At 42.7% G+C, this 12,726-nt stretch overlaps 1 protein-coding gene across 3 annotated transcripts in view; it reads left to right on the forward strand.

Annotated features, from left to right (window-relative positions):
- The first annotated feature begins 233 nt into the window (after positions 1-233).
- Positions 234-12,726, forward strand: part of GATAD2B (GATA zinc finger domain containing 2B) — a 283,029-nt gene continuing 270,536 nt past the window's right edge. For all 3 annotated transcript variants that reach the window (XM_086947557.1, XM_086947560.1, XM_086947553.1), the window contains exon 1: positions 234-439. The gene's annotated coding sequence lies outside the window, so the exon portion shown is untranslated. The remainder of the gene's footprint in view (positions 440-12,726) is intronic.

A 12,726-nucleotide genomic window follows, 5' to 3' on the forward strand; every position in this document is an offset into this window, starting at 1 on the left:
ATCTAGTGGGCGGTGGTGATAAAGACCGCTTTCATTACAAATGGATTGACATGACTGTAATCCAATCGATGTGAACAATCGGTTAGAGTAACGTTCTTCGGCACCGCCTGTGATAGTCTGACAATAAGGGTATCAAATCAGGACTTCAGATCAGTCACACAGTCTCTCTTTTGTACCACCCCCTTCAGCCAATGGGGTTCCTGGCCACGGCGCAGGGCGGGACCTCAGACTTTGGCACTTGCCCAATCAGCGTCATTGTTTGTGTGCCGCCGCTGCCGGTGCTGCTGGTTGCCGGCTGCTGTCTGTACCGCAGTGTCTGAGTCCGGCTCCCTCACGCCGCCGTTCTATCCCGTGCAACGCTCCTTCCCACACCCTCCTCCGCGTCCCGGACACGGAGTCAGACCGGGGCCGGTGGATCCTCCCCGGGGACAGCAGCCAGGTGAGGCCGGGGATGAGTTGGGGCCTGGAGAAGGAGGGGCCTGCGGGGGCATTGGGGCGGGCCTGGACCCACCGTCATCACGTCAGTCCATCAACATCACTACGGCTCACCATCATCTTCCTCGGTTCTTCATCACCACCTCTGCCCATCTTCATCCATATAGCCTTTCGTCAAAATCACCATGAGCCCTTCATCTCCTTGGCCCTCCTCCCTGACCGCAGTCTAGCCTCTCATTGGCTTTTCATCATCATCTTCATCATCATCAACACTATAACCACAACAACACCCTTACTACAGCTCTTCATCCACTTCTTCACTGCAGCATCAACATCACTGAAGTCTCTTTGATCTTTACTGAATCACCCTCACTTCTTACCTTTCTCACGGCAAGCATCATACAGACAGCAAGCATCGCCAGCTACATACAGCATCAGCCTCATCCGCTTCCACAGCACTTAATCACCCCCCCCCCCCAAGTCGCTTTATTACCATCATGCACTTTGAAACTGTACTGAGGATTGTGCTGTCAAGAGAATCTTGACGCTGCAGCCGGGATTCTTCACTAAAGCATCACCTTCACTACAGTGTTACCATTTTACAGGGCCACCCTCATTAAAACATCTTTCCCACCACACTGATATCCTCGCTACTCCTTTGTCGTCGTCCCGTGGCCCCATCATTTTGCTCTCATCATCATAATTGTCAAAACCATCTAAACGTACAGTCGCCATCACCGTCCCTTTTATCGAGTCTGTTTTGTAGAACTATCTAACGATCTAATTACATCACCTTTTGATGATCAATTTTTGGCATTCACTACCATTGTCAAAATCACTGTTATAGCTTAAATACGTAACTCTGCTCAGTGTTCAATTTTGCACCCTTGATGTTCTTCCCAAAAGTTTTTGTACCTGGCTAGTCCCCCTAACCAGTTCCCCCAATCAGGTCTCCTGCTCCTTCTCTAGACATTTTAATGCCTTATCTACGCTTTCTTGAACCTCATTTGTCTATCTACAGGTAAACATATAATTATTCTAGAAATAACACTTCTATCCATGCTCTCCTTCCTCTGTATTTCTTTTCTAATAAATGTTGTCACTATCACAAGTCACATGTCTTCATGGACCATGTCTTCAACAAACACTTCCTGTAACTCTCTACCATCCCAGGTATTGATGTATCACTGTGGGTATCTGCATCATTGCTATATAATTTGAGAAACTTCATATCATCTCCTCGTCCACTTCAATCTAATCTCTCTGGTACCACTACCTTGTTTACATGCTCTACTATCCAAAGTTCTGTCATTATTTCATCAGAATGACTTTGATTACTCTGTGCCCCATGATCCTCAGTCCGTCATCCAGTGATGCACCAAACACTTTTCGCTTTTGCAGTCCTCAATTTCATTTTTCTTAGCGCCCATCTTAGTTACTCAATTCAAAAGATGCTTCCATTGTTAGCCTGTTACCTAGGTTATTCATAGGTCCAGTGCAGGCAGTCTCTCTGTTCTTTTTCTCATTAGCCATCTTCATTAACTTATTGTTTTATCATTAACTGTGATCACACATCTTTCATACTGTAACTTCTCGCTGTTGAGTTTTTCCTGTATTTGTTTATCCAACTTGTTTCTTTCTGGAGCACACTTGCACCATCTCTTGACTTCATTGTTCAGATTCATGAGCCTATGATTTTGCCCCAGTATTGTTTTATTACGTGCCCTGTCAACATGCATGTAGCGTCTCATTGCGTGCGTTCTACATAATTTCTTTGCTTCATCGCTGACCAAAATTCCGACCATTGCCAGCTCATCATCCACCCTGGGCTCCATTACTGTGTCTATCCAACGTCCTCCATGTGCTGCATCTTATCTATCTTGCTTGGCAACCTCCGTCTTCATGACATTCTCTCTTGAATGCCAGCTCAACATTTTCCCATGGCCCCAAAATGCCTATTTGCTATCAGCAGCTCAGTGTCGCGCTGCACCTTCCTCATTCATCTTATGGCCATGGCTTCACCTGTTCATCGCAAATGTCTGCATTGTAGTCTCTGCCACCAGCCCAACATTGTTGTGTTGTTTCCTCTATCCATCCTAGCATTTTCCCACGGCCTATCGCAGGCTAATATAGATTTCCTCTTTTTATTTCCAGACGGGTGTGCTAGTCTTCTGTCTACAATATTATTTGGAAACTTCTCCTATCTTTCATTTTTACCTTGTTTTTCCCATCATATATTTGTATGAAATACATTTCTGTGCTACTTTGAAACCTCACATGTATGGGGGTCTACGTGAACACCTTCTTGGATGGAACGTCACTTCAAAATATTATGCGCACTTGTGGAGTGGTACAGGTTCTACCCTACACTTGCTTCTCTAGGCTCAAAATAATTACCTGTATTTGTTGTAGGATGTAGTAAAGTTTACTTCAACAAATGCATAGTAAAGCCATGTTAAATGTATCATTGTGTGAAGTTTGCAGAGTAAGTGAACACCCATGAACAAGCTTATTATGCTTCTGTTGCTCCTCAGCCCTGGCACCCCTCTCAACCCATGCCTCTCCACACCACCTCGAAGCCCATTTTGTGTGACTAGGCCCTATAGTGGAAGTGGGCGGGATCTAGTGGGTACAAGGTTCCTAATCTTTCTTACTTTCACTGAATCAGCTCCCTGTTCTTTCTGTTAAAGAAACAACTGTCACTGGATGGTTAAATCTTACCTTAGGGGTGCCCCTGGATGAAAGGGATGAGGGTCTCCTGTACTGTGATGCCAGAGGAGAGGCACACAGTGAAAACAAAAACCAGCCTTGTCATGTTGCCTATTACCTCAAATAAATGTAAATGTGTGCAGTTGGCTCATCAGCAGACTTAAAGGCCGCTTGGGAGCAGTATGTTGCATTAATTGGTGGGAGGTATTTGAAGCTTTGTGGTGATAAAGCTGTATTTCTAATGGAAACATATAAAAAAGGTTTGCACTGGGTACAGTCTGATTGCATATTCTTGAAAATATAAATGCATTGAAGGCACTTATTTGATCTTAAACGCTAAATCTGGTTACCCATTTTTCAGCATCCCATCTTATATTGTAAAAGAATTTTAAAACAACGATTTGCATAACCACAATGCTTTTTATGTATCTACCAGAAGTCGAAAGGCCCAAAAAATAGTGGCAGATCACTATGTTCTTTTTTTAGCTACTTGTCTGGGACTGCCTCTCCTCAGTCACTGACCCGACCACATTGTACCATACTTTGTTATGCACTTCAACCACCGACTAGTCCAAATATCCCCTCACGTCAATCCACACACCTCCTCGCTTCCGCTCTATGTGTAAAGCATGTCCTCCTAACATCTCAGACATCCATTGGCTGCAATACCTCCCAGTCACTTGTTTGATGCTCCTTCCCCTCTTTCCTCCTGTCTCTTACTCTTTCTACGGGATTAGAGCAGACACCCCCCCACTTCTGTCTGCACACCTCGCTCGGTGTGTAAACCACTGCCTCCTCGCTCCTCGTTCATCCACTGGCAACAAATCCTTCCAGTGACTTTTTTTATGCCCCTCAGCTCAGGCATCCCTCTCCTCCTGATGTCTGGACCGCTTCTACGTGACTAGGGCAGACTTCCCCTCACTACAGTCCACACCACTTATACATGCGAAGCCCTCCCACCTCGCAGGGCAGACACGCACGCATTTTGTTTCGTCTGGCCACATTGCACCCCAGTGCCCCCTTCGTGATGCCCCTCAGTTCAGGCAACCCTCCCCATCTCACGTCTCGCCACACCACCTCACAGCACCTGCGGGCCATCTCCCTCCCAGACTTCAGTTCACGCTATCTGGCAATCTCTGGCACTTGCCACCCCCTCCTCCCCGTCTATCGCAGACACCCCCTCACTCCTGTCTGGTCCCCGAGCTCAGACGTCTTCACGCGACCTCACCTTCACACACTCACTCCCTCCCTCCTGTCTGACTGGCATTGCGCCCCCCCCCCCCCCCCCGCCCTACTGCTTGAATGAGTGGCGCCGCCCGCTGCCTACCTTAGCGCCTCGCATGCCCACCCTCGCGGCGCCCCCCCGAGAGAGAGCCAGGCTGCCCCCATCAACGGCGCAGCCTTTGTTTCCGGCTCAGGGGTGCCTGCCCCTCGGTGCATCCTATCCTGTTCATTTGGGCCCTGATTATTATTGAACGACGTGTTCGCCTCGCGCTGCCCGTCCTGTGACTCTCGAGCACACATACACACACACAAACCCACTAACGTTTAAAATGAAGCGCCTCCGCCCGTGTGTCATTCGGTCTGAGCACGCACTTTGAAGTTGGGGGGCGGTGGCGTTTAAGTGAGCCGAGGAGCCCCGACATTGTGGCTGCTCAGCCTCGCTGGCAGTGCCAGGTTGAGTCTGCCTGTTTCGCGTTCGCCTCTTTACATCGTTCTTCACGGACTGACCCTCCTTGTGGGCTCTGTTCAGGTGTGCGGTGCCATGTCTCACCGTGCCTACTAAAAATGATGTTTAGTAGTGCATCCAGTATTTGGGAAAGAATGCGCTTATAGAACACAGTTTTAATGTTTGGTCATACCCCCTACAAATATAGATCTGGCTATGGGCCTGAGCTTTTTCCTCCAGCTGAAAGTGCTATAGGGTATGTGTGTGGGGCTGAAGGGTAGATGGGCGCCTGGGCTTTAGTAGATCTGCCCACGTGCCCAGATTATGGCAGCGCTCTCATTGCATCAACGCTCTGATATCTCGCATTATGCCATAGCTTAAATTACACCTCAGTTAGGGAAACGCTCTTGTGCCATTCCTATATATACATGTATACATATCTCACATTAGTTTCTGAGGAAACCTCTTGCAAATGACACTAATTTACTTTTAAGCTACGTTATTTTTATCCACAAATTAGTTTGCCACTGAGGAGCAACATGACCACTCACAGTTTGATCTACTCCACTTGACCACATTGTGTGGTTTTTGGGCAGATGGCTTTTTCATCAAACTGAGCCTCAGTTCCTTACTTCCCATAAATGTGAGTGTGTTGCAAGCATTAGATCAATGCATTGTTTATCTTTGAAACCTAGATGAACTCTGCAAAGTCATCTAGGAGTGAAAAATGTTATGGACCAGTACTCAAAGCTCTTCACATCTGTAGGTTTGCTTTGCAATTGTAACATTTGGAATTTCACTCGTAAAAGGATTTACTCGCATGAAGATTTTCATGAGAATTTAATCAAATGAGAAAAATGTTTTTACCCACAGGACCTGGAAATAGGTGGGAAGTCGTAGTTATGGGGCTGAAACGCTCCATGAAAATGTGCCCATCCATAAGCTTACGTCAGTATTTTTTTTCAAGGTCGAAAGAGGCCCCTGCCCCTCCAAATAGAAAGGAGGTGGAATAGGGAAAGGAGTTGGTCCGTATGAGAATTTTTTTTATCCCTGAATAAAAAGTTTGTCATATGAATTTGCAGTTGCCCTGTAAATCCGCCCCCTTGCACCTCTGCACACATATATTTGAGTATGGCTTCCAGACCTACTTCTGTAAACTCTTTTTATTATTTCCTCAGTCATAAATATGTATCAATGCATTGTTGTAGTGCTGCATGTACACTTGTGTGATGTTCTTACTATTTGGGCCTGTTATTTTTTATTTACATCTTACCCATGGTGGTTTTACACATTTCGATTATTACGATTATTATTTTTTAAATATTGGAATACATCAGACACATTTTATTAAACAATGTCTTGGAGAAATAGCATTTAAAGTTGTAACTGAAAGTTGTATTACAGTGTAGCAAATCTGCGTATATCTTTCAGATTTTTTTCAAATCACTATTTATTTTATGTTATTCTGAAATTAATTTTAAGGATATCTTAACACTGTAACCTCCATCTTTTATTTTTTAAGTTCAAGTATTTTTTAGAAGCATTTTATTTTGAAGGCAAACAATGACCAATCTTGCTTTTATTCTTTTGGAAATATTTGCATGTCACCAAGGAGCATTGTGGGAGCATTCTAAATGGCTAAAAACTCTTTAAGATTTGCAAACATTTGGATGAGTTTTTATATTGTAACCACTGTGAGTAATTCAAACTTAGCTTGCCATTAGCTGTGTTTATTTTAGTGCTTATCCTACTAGTATAAAGTTGAAATTGCGTCCCTGAATAGGTGATTTTGAACATATTATAGACCTAGATAAAAATCTTGTCATAGATGGAAACAGTCCTTTTCCCCACTGGCAGACAAAGGGTTTCTGCTGAACGGGTCTGGACCTTATCGTCTGATGACAAAATACACATGAAAACCTGTTCTTGCAGCAGTGTTCGACTAGCAGTGATGTTGCATGTGTTTAAATTCAACTCGGAAAGATCAGCTTTCTGTTAATTAGCAATAGCACTAAAGCCGTATACATAATATTGAAAAATATTTTAGATTTTCTTTAAATGGAATACTGCTGTGGTGGAAATGTGCAATAGAAAGTTTATGCACGTTTTGAAAATTAGGTACATTTTTTTCACCCTGAACGCCGATGAAATTATTTTTGTGAAAGTATTATCCATATTATGTCAGTATCAGCATGCATTTATGGCCTGTCTTTCTGCTATATGTGCGAGTTCCACATTCCACACAGGCAGCCAGCAAAATGTACTTTTGGAAAACAATGCATATTTTCACTTGCTGACTCTATACACTTCAGAACTGTAGAAATGACTAAGTTCGGTGTGGTGAACAGAATGAGCGGGGAAAGGTTTTATGGCTGTAACCTGTTCAGTGTTTTCCAGGTATTGATAGTAGTTTGGCTCACTTTGGAAGATTAGAAGAAAGTGTTGTGCTTTATGTGGAAAACTTTATGGGATGCCTACTGGGGGGAAGATCTTGACCCCGAATTCCACCAAAGTTAATGTGCATGTGGTTGGATGTCCAGTTATAAGGACGGTTCAGTAAAGAAGCATTTGCATACTACTATTCTTATCATAGATAAGTACATGAATTGTCCTGGTAACCTGATGGTTGGTCAGTAAAGGAGATGGGGTGCCTGATGTAATAAACTCTTTTGTGGGTGCAAACCCTGAAATTCACAAAAATACTGGGTTTGTGACCACATAACCCATTCACGATTTGAAAAATCTTTCTGACGCATGTAATGACTTTTGCAACTCTTTCCACATCACAAATAGATGTGAACGTGGTGTCCCCCTCTCCTGTTCGATCAATGGTTTTATGACTGTAGGTTTGTTGAAAACCATTTACAATCCCCTGTTGTGGAAGTAACTGATTCACCTTTTTAATACTTGCCTGCTGCTTTGGGGGGAGCAGTCATTGGAAAATTGTCTACTCCCCTGATATCTTCACAACCGGTAATCATTTTAAATCCCTTTAATGAACATGAGCAGCTTAAAAATATATATTTCCCATTTGGGAATGTAAATTCAGGTCAAAGGACAGACGTCACTTGCAAGTCTCAATTCCTGCATTCGTAGCCAATCACAGGGGTTGCAAATTAGGGCCTAACTAATTAAAATAGAGTAAGCAGGTCGTTTTGCAACCTGGTGCAAAGTAATTCATAGGTTGCATCACATATTGCATGTGTGTTCACAAACCAGTCAATGTGCCCATTATGCTTCCTGGTTTGTGAATGGACGATTGCACACCAGGTCCATAATGTGGATAAAATGTGTCCCATACTCAGACCTGCATATCCGTTTGTCATTGTGTTGCATTTATGATCAATTGTGGATTGGTTGATGCAAACATAATGTGATTAACTGTATTTCATTTGTGAGAAAATGAGTTCTCTTGTGTTTAGCCTCCAGAATTAGGCTGTTACACTGCAGACGTAAAGAGTTTTGTTAAGCAGTGTTCCTGCTTTACTTGCACTTACTCCTGCTCTGTTATTCATCTTCATCAATCTAGGTATAAAACAAAACATTTGGGTCTGAATAGGAGTATTTGATTTTTTTTTAGGTAAGGGTAACTTGGTGAGGTTGTGCCTTTTATATGTGATAGTGGTCTGGGTAGGTTCTCACTTCTTGAGATTACGGCACAGGTGAACTCATTCTGTTTGTGATCAGGAGCTTTGGTGAATCCTTAGCTTCTTTGACTTGGTCTTGGATGAGTTATTGTCTCGTGATCATGTTCTGGGTGGATTCTTTCCTGTGATCCATTACTAAATGGTCCTTTACTGTCTCTGATTGATCGGATCCGGGTTTTGTCATTGTCTCTCTTTTTGTAATTTTATTGTTATTGGTAATATGTTTTACACCACATAATGAAAGTATTATACCATACTCCTAGAGGTCCGTTCAACTGTCAACATATGTGAAGAAAGTATTGCTTGCATATCAATCCTCAACACATTCTCCTCAAAGTTTCTCTCTTGCAACCAGTGTTATTTAGTTTGCCTAAAATGAAAAGTCTCATCAATGCTTCATCATATTCAGAAAAAGTTCAAAAAAGTTCAATTGCGGGTGCAAGGGAGGGGTGTGATTACATTAATCTGTGATAGAAAAACAGACCAGAAAGTTTGAGAAGCATCCCAGGGGCTACCAAGGTTGTGTAAGGGAGATCGGGGGCCAGGCGGAGAGAGGAATAGGAGGGGAGCGATTGTTGTATTGTTGGATATATGATGCAAGTAAAGTTCGTTGCGTAGGGGAGAGTGGACAGTGGTGTAGGTTGCAGAATGGCAGGCACAGAAAATAATCTTACATCAAATGCCACCTTGAGCGGCGATCACCTTACTAGCCGTTCAAATTCTCCAGCCTCATTTATCACAGTTGAACAGGATAACTTCCCTAAGACATAAACCTTCTACTTAACTAACATTATTGTTAAAAATGTGGTCCTGTGCTCTGCACATCAACTCCTCCTGGGCCCCTACAGGCCTCCGCCTTTTTAGTAAACGTCATCCTATACGTACTTGTAGCCCTTCCATCTTGGTGACTCCTTTGCCAACCAGTCAGCAATTGAGAGGGTGCCGTAACACCCCAATAATCTATAGAGGGTAAAATAAACATCTTGCAGTAAGCTCCATATGAAGCTCGGACCAAAGCTGCTCCAACTAGAACTGCAAATGCCGCTATAAGATGCTCATAGCGTTGCATCAATTGAGAGCTGCCTCAAAATACTGCTTGCTAAGGCAGCACTTCCACAGCCTCTCAAAGCAGCTGCTCACTTTTATCTGTGGCCACCTTTTACAGCTAAATTGTGGTCAGTTCCTTCAGAGGTGTTGGCTGGACCGTCTTTTGACCATTGAACTCTTTCGTTCGTAAGCCACCGTCGTAACTTGGTAGAACAAAGGAGCAAGCGGGGGTGTTGTCAGTCACCTTTCCCCTTGCCAAATAAACTCATTCATCGTTGTCTCCACCTGGGCAGTAAAGTAAACCCTCTTGCAGCCTTCCAAGTTGTTCCCTCTGTTATTTACCTTAGACCTCAAGCTCGTGCCATCGGAGGCCGGGCTGTTTAGTGGGGGGAAATGTCCTCCACATTTTTAGATAACAAGGAAGGTCTTGACTTCTTATGTGTTTCCCATAGCTCCAGTCACTGGTGTGCTTCACAGTTGACATCTGCAGCTCAACTTCTTCAATCCCATCTTGGGACAAGCAACACCCCTGTCTTCTGTTCAGGCATATGGTGTCGAAACGTCAGTCTTTCAATGCAGAGCTCAGAGAGATAGAAATCCTTTGAGCCCATGTGGTTGCATCCCCAGTTGTTTTGCCGTCTTCAGTGATCAAGTACTCTGTGGTTTCTCACTTTTGTTTCTGCTCGAGTTAAGATCGTGCTTATGTTCTCACCCTTCAAGATTTTGACCCTGGCATACATTCTGTCTGAAATCTTGTGTCCCCTATAATTTTGAACATTCTCACTTTCGTCTTTAATCAGGCGTTTTGTATTTCTAGAATTCCTATTATAATGTGTTCCTGCATGGGTCTCGTCTCTGCTCTCGTCTCTGCTGTCTAGGATTTCCTGTCTTGAAGAACCTTAGTGGGTTAATGCTACCTCTTTTTGTAATTTTTTACCTTCTCTTGTGATAGGGATGTTTCTGGATCTATTCACTGCTCATTGATTTGTTCTGGATGGGCCCTCAACCTTCTGTGATCAAGGGCTGGGAGGTAACTAGATCTCAGATTGATTCTATTCTACTCCTGAGACCAGTACTTTATTAGTGAGTTCTTGTTTTACATGCTCAGGCTCTTTTGTTGGTTCTGTGATAAAGTCCAGGATGAGGTTTCCCGTCCTCTGATCAGATCGTAGTTTGATCCACTCGGTTTTGGGTGGTTTTTGCATTGTGAAATCAGTAATATCTTGGAGAAATTAAAGTTTTAAGTTTACAAACATTGCAGTTTGTGAGATTGCAGAGTTTTACAAACACTGTAGCTGTAGGCAAAAAGCAAAAGCCTTTTCATGAGAGAAATCTACCCCGATAAGTCTTTTTTTCACCCGTAAAATGTACTTACCGTTTTAATTTTTCAGTTTTTAAAAAAACGTTTTGCAACCTTTGCAAAATGTGTGAAACAAGGGCACAATGTCACGTTTGCCTGGGAAACCCTTGTGCACCGTTTCATTGATCATATCCTGGGTGGATTCTTGGTGCTTTCTCTGACTTAGTCCCCTGGGGATTTTTGTCTTCTGTTTTAGGAACCTTAGATGGGCTTTTGCTTTTTTGACTTAGTTTTAGGCTTTTGCCTATTTTTTTTTTTTTTAAGTTCGAGTTTATTGAATCAAAACAGAGAACAGAAGATATAATAACAATGCATCCAATGAACATAAGTTACAGGAAATCGGATAAATAAAAAGCATATTGAGGAAGAATAATAAAACAATCAATAAACATCTGTATCTAAATCAAGGAAGGGGGGGCAAAAGAAAAATGGAAAATAATAAGAACAGAATACACTTTAACTAAAGCAAAATTGTTCAGTATAACATTGTATGCTAAATAGGCAAAAGGAATGAAAAGTAAAAACAGACAATAAGTATCAATTAGTCCAGGAAAAAATATTAAAAAACGACAGGAAAAGGACAAGCGAAAAATAATCATGGAGGTTTCTGAACATTATCAGATGAATTTCTATGAGAAACGATAGTGGTGGAAACTGGGGAAGAAAGCTTAGACAAATAAGTAGTAAGTGGAATCCATAATAAATCTCTCTTTATTGCAAGAGAAATGGGGGTAACATAGTTGGTATCAAGTCTATGATGAAAGCAAATAGCATTTCACCATGCCAAGTAGCTGATTTTTGTGGAGTTCTTCCAATTAGAGGTAATTAGATGAAAGGCTACAGCCAAAAATAAACCATGCAGCTTAAAATGAGAAGGGGAGCGGGGCAAATCTGGAGATAGGGACCCTAAAAGGGCATTAGAGGGGGAGAAGGGGATTTTGATGTCAAAAATGACATGTATACGGGACCAAACTGATTGCCAAAAAGAAGTGATATTGGGACAAAGGAATAGCATATGGAGTAAATCCGCATTCTGGGAAGGGCAGGACCAACATTTAGGAGAGAGGTCAGGGGAAAATGAAGTTTTTTTTTCGGGGATAATAATAAATGCTGGTATATAAAGTAAAGAGTCTGGGTAGTGTTAGCTGCTCTGGACGTTTTAGGAATCTTCAACCACAGCCTATCCCCTAAAGAGACAGGCCAAGATTTTGCTGAATCCTGTTCCCAGGCCAATTCAGTCTTCGTCTTGAGACGTTCAGAGGGGGTTATAAGACACTTGTAAATGGAAGAAGCGGAAGGAGAAGTATCTAAAAGTGGGAAAATAGTAGAGGAAGAGTGGGCCAAATTAGAAGAAGAGGGAAGAGATTGAAGATATTGGTGAAGAGGCGGAACTAAAAGATCATATTGTTTCTTAAAGGAATTGGGAAGAAGAAATTGAGTTTGAAGTTCAGCAAAGGTTAGGGGAGTGTTATCGAGTAGGAGTTGGGAAATCCATGACAAACCCTTGGATTTCCAAGATTTCCAGAAAAAAGATCGGTTTTTAATGCGAAGTAGTTTGTTGTGCCAAATGGGTTGCTGAGACAAAGAAGTAAGAGAAGGATAAGAGGATGGTAATAGGGGAATTAAAAGATGGCGGGTGTGAGCGAGAACAGGAGAGTTCAGTTGCCAATTTTTAATTAGTTTCAAGGATGGTTCTCGCCTCCTAAGATCAGGCCAGCTCTTAATTGCTTCTCAGCGACTGTGATTTATTCTGGAGTCGATTCTTGACTCATTCTGCAAGAGGGCCTAGGCTGGTTCCCAGCGTCCTCCTGTGTAAAGGTAATTTTTGGCTTATCAACACAGTTAATCAAAATTGGGTG

Source organism: Lissotriton vulgaris, chromosome 12 (genome assembly GCF_964263255.1).
Source record: "Lissotriton vulgaris chromosome 12, aLisVul1.2, whole genome shotgun sequence".
NCBI lineage: Eukaryota > Metazoa > Chordata > Amphibia > Caudata > Salamandridae > Lissotriton > Lissotriton vulgaris.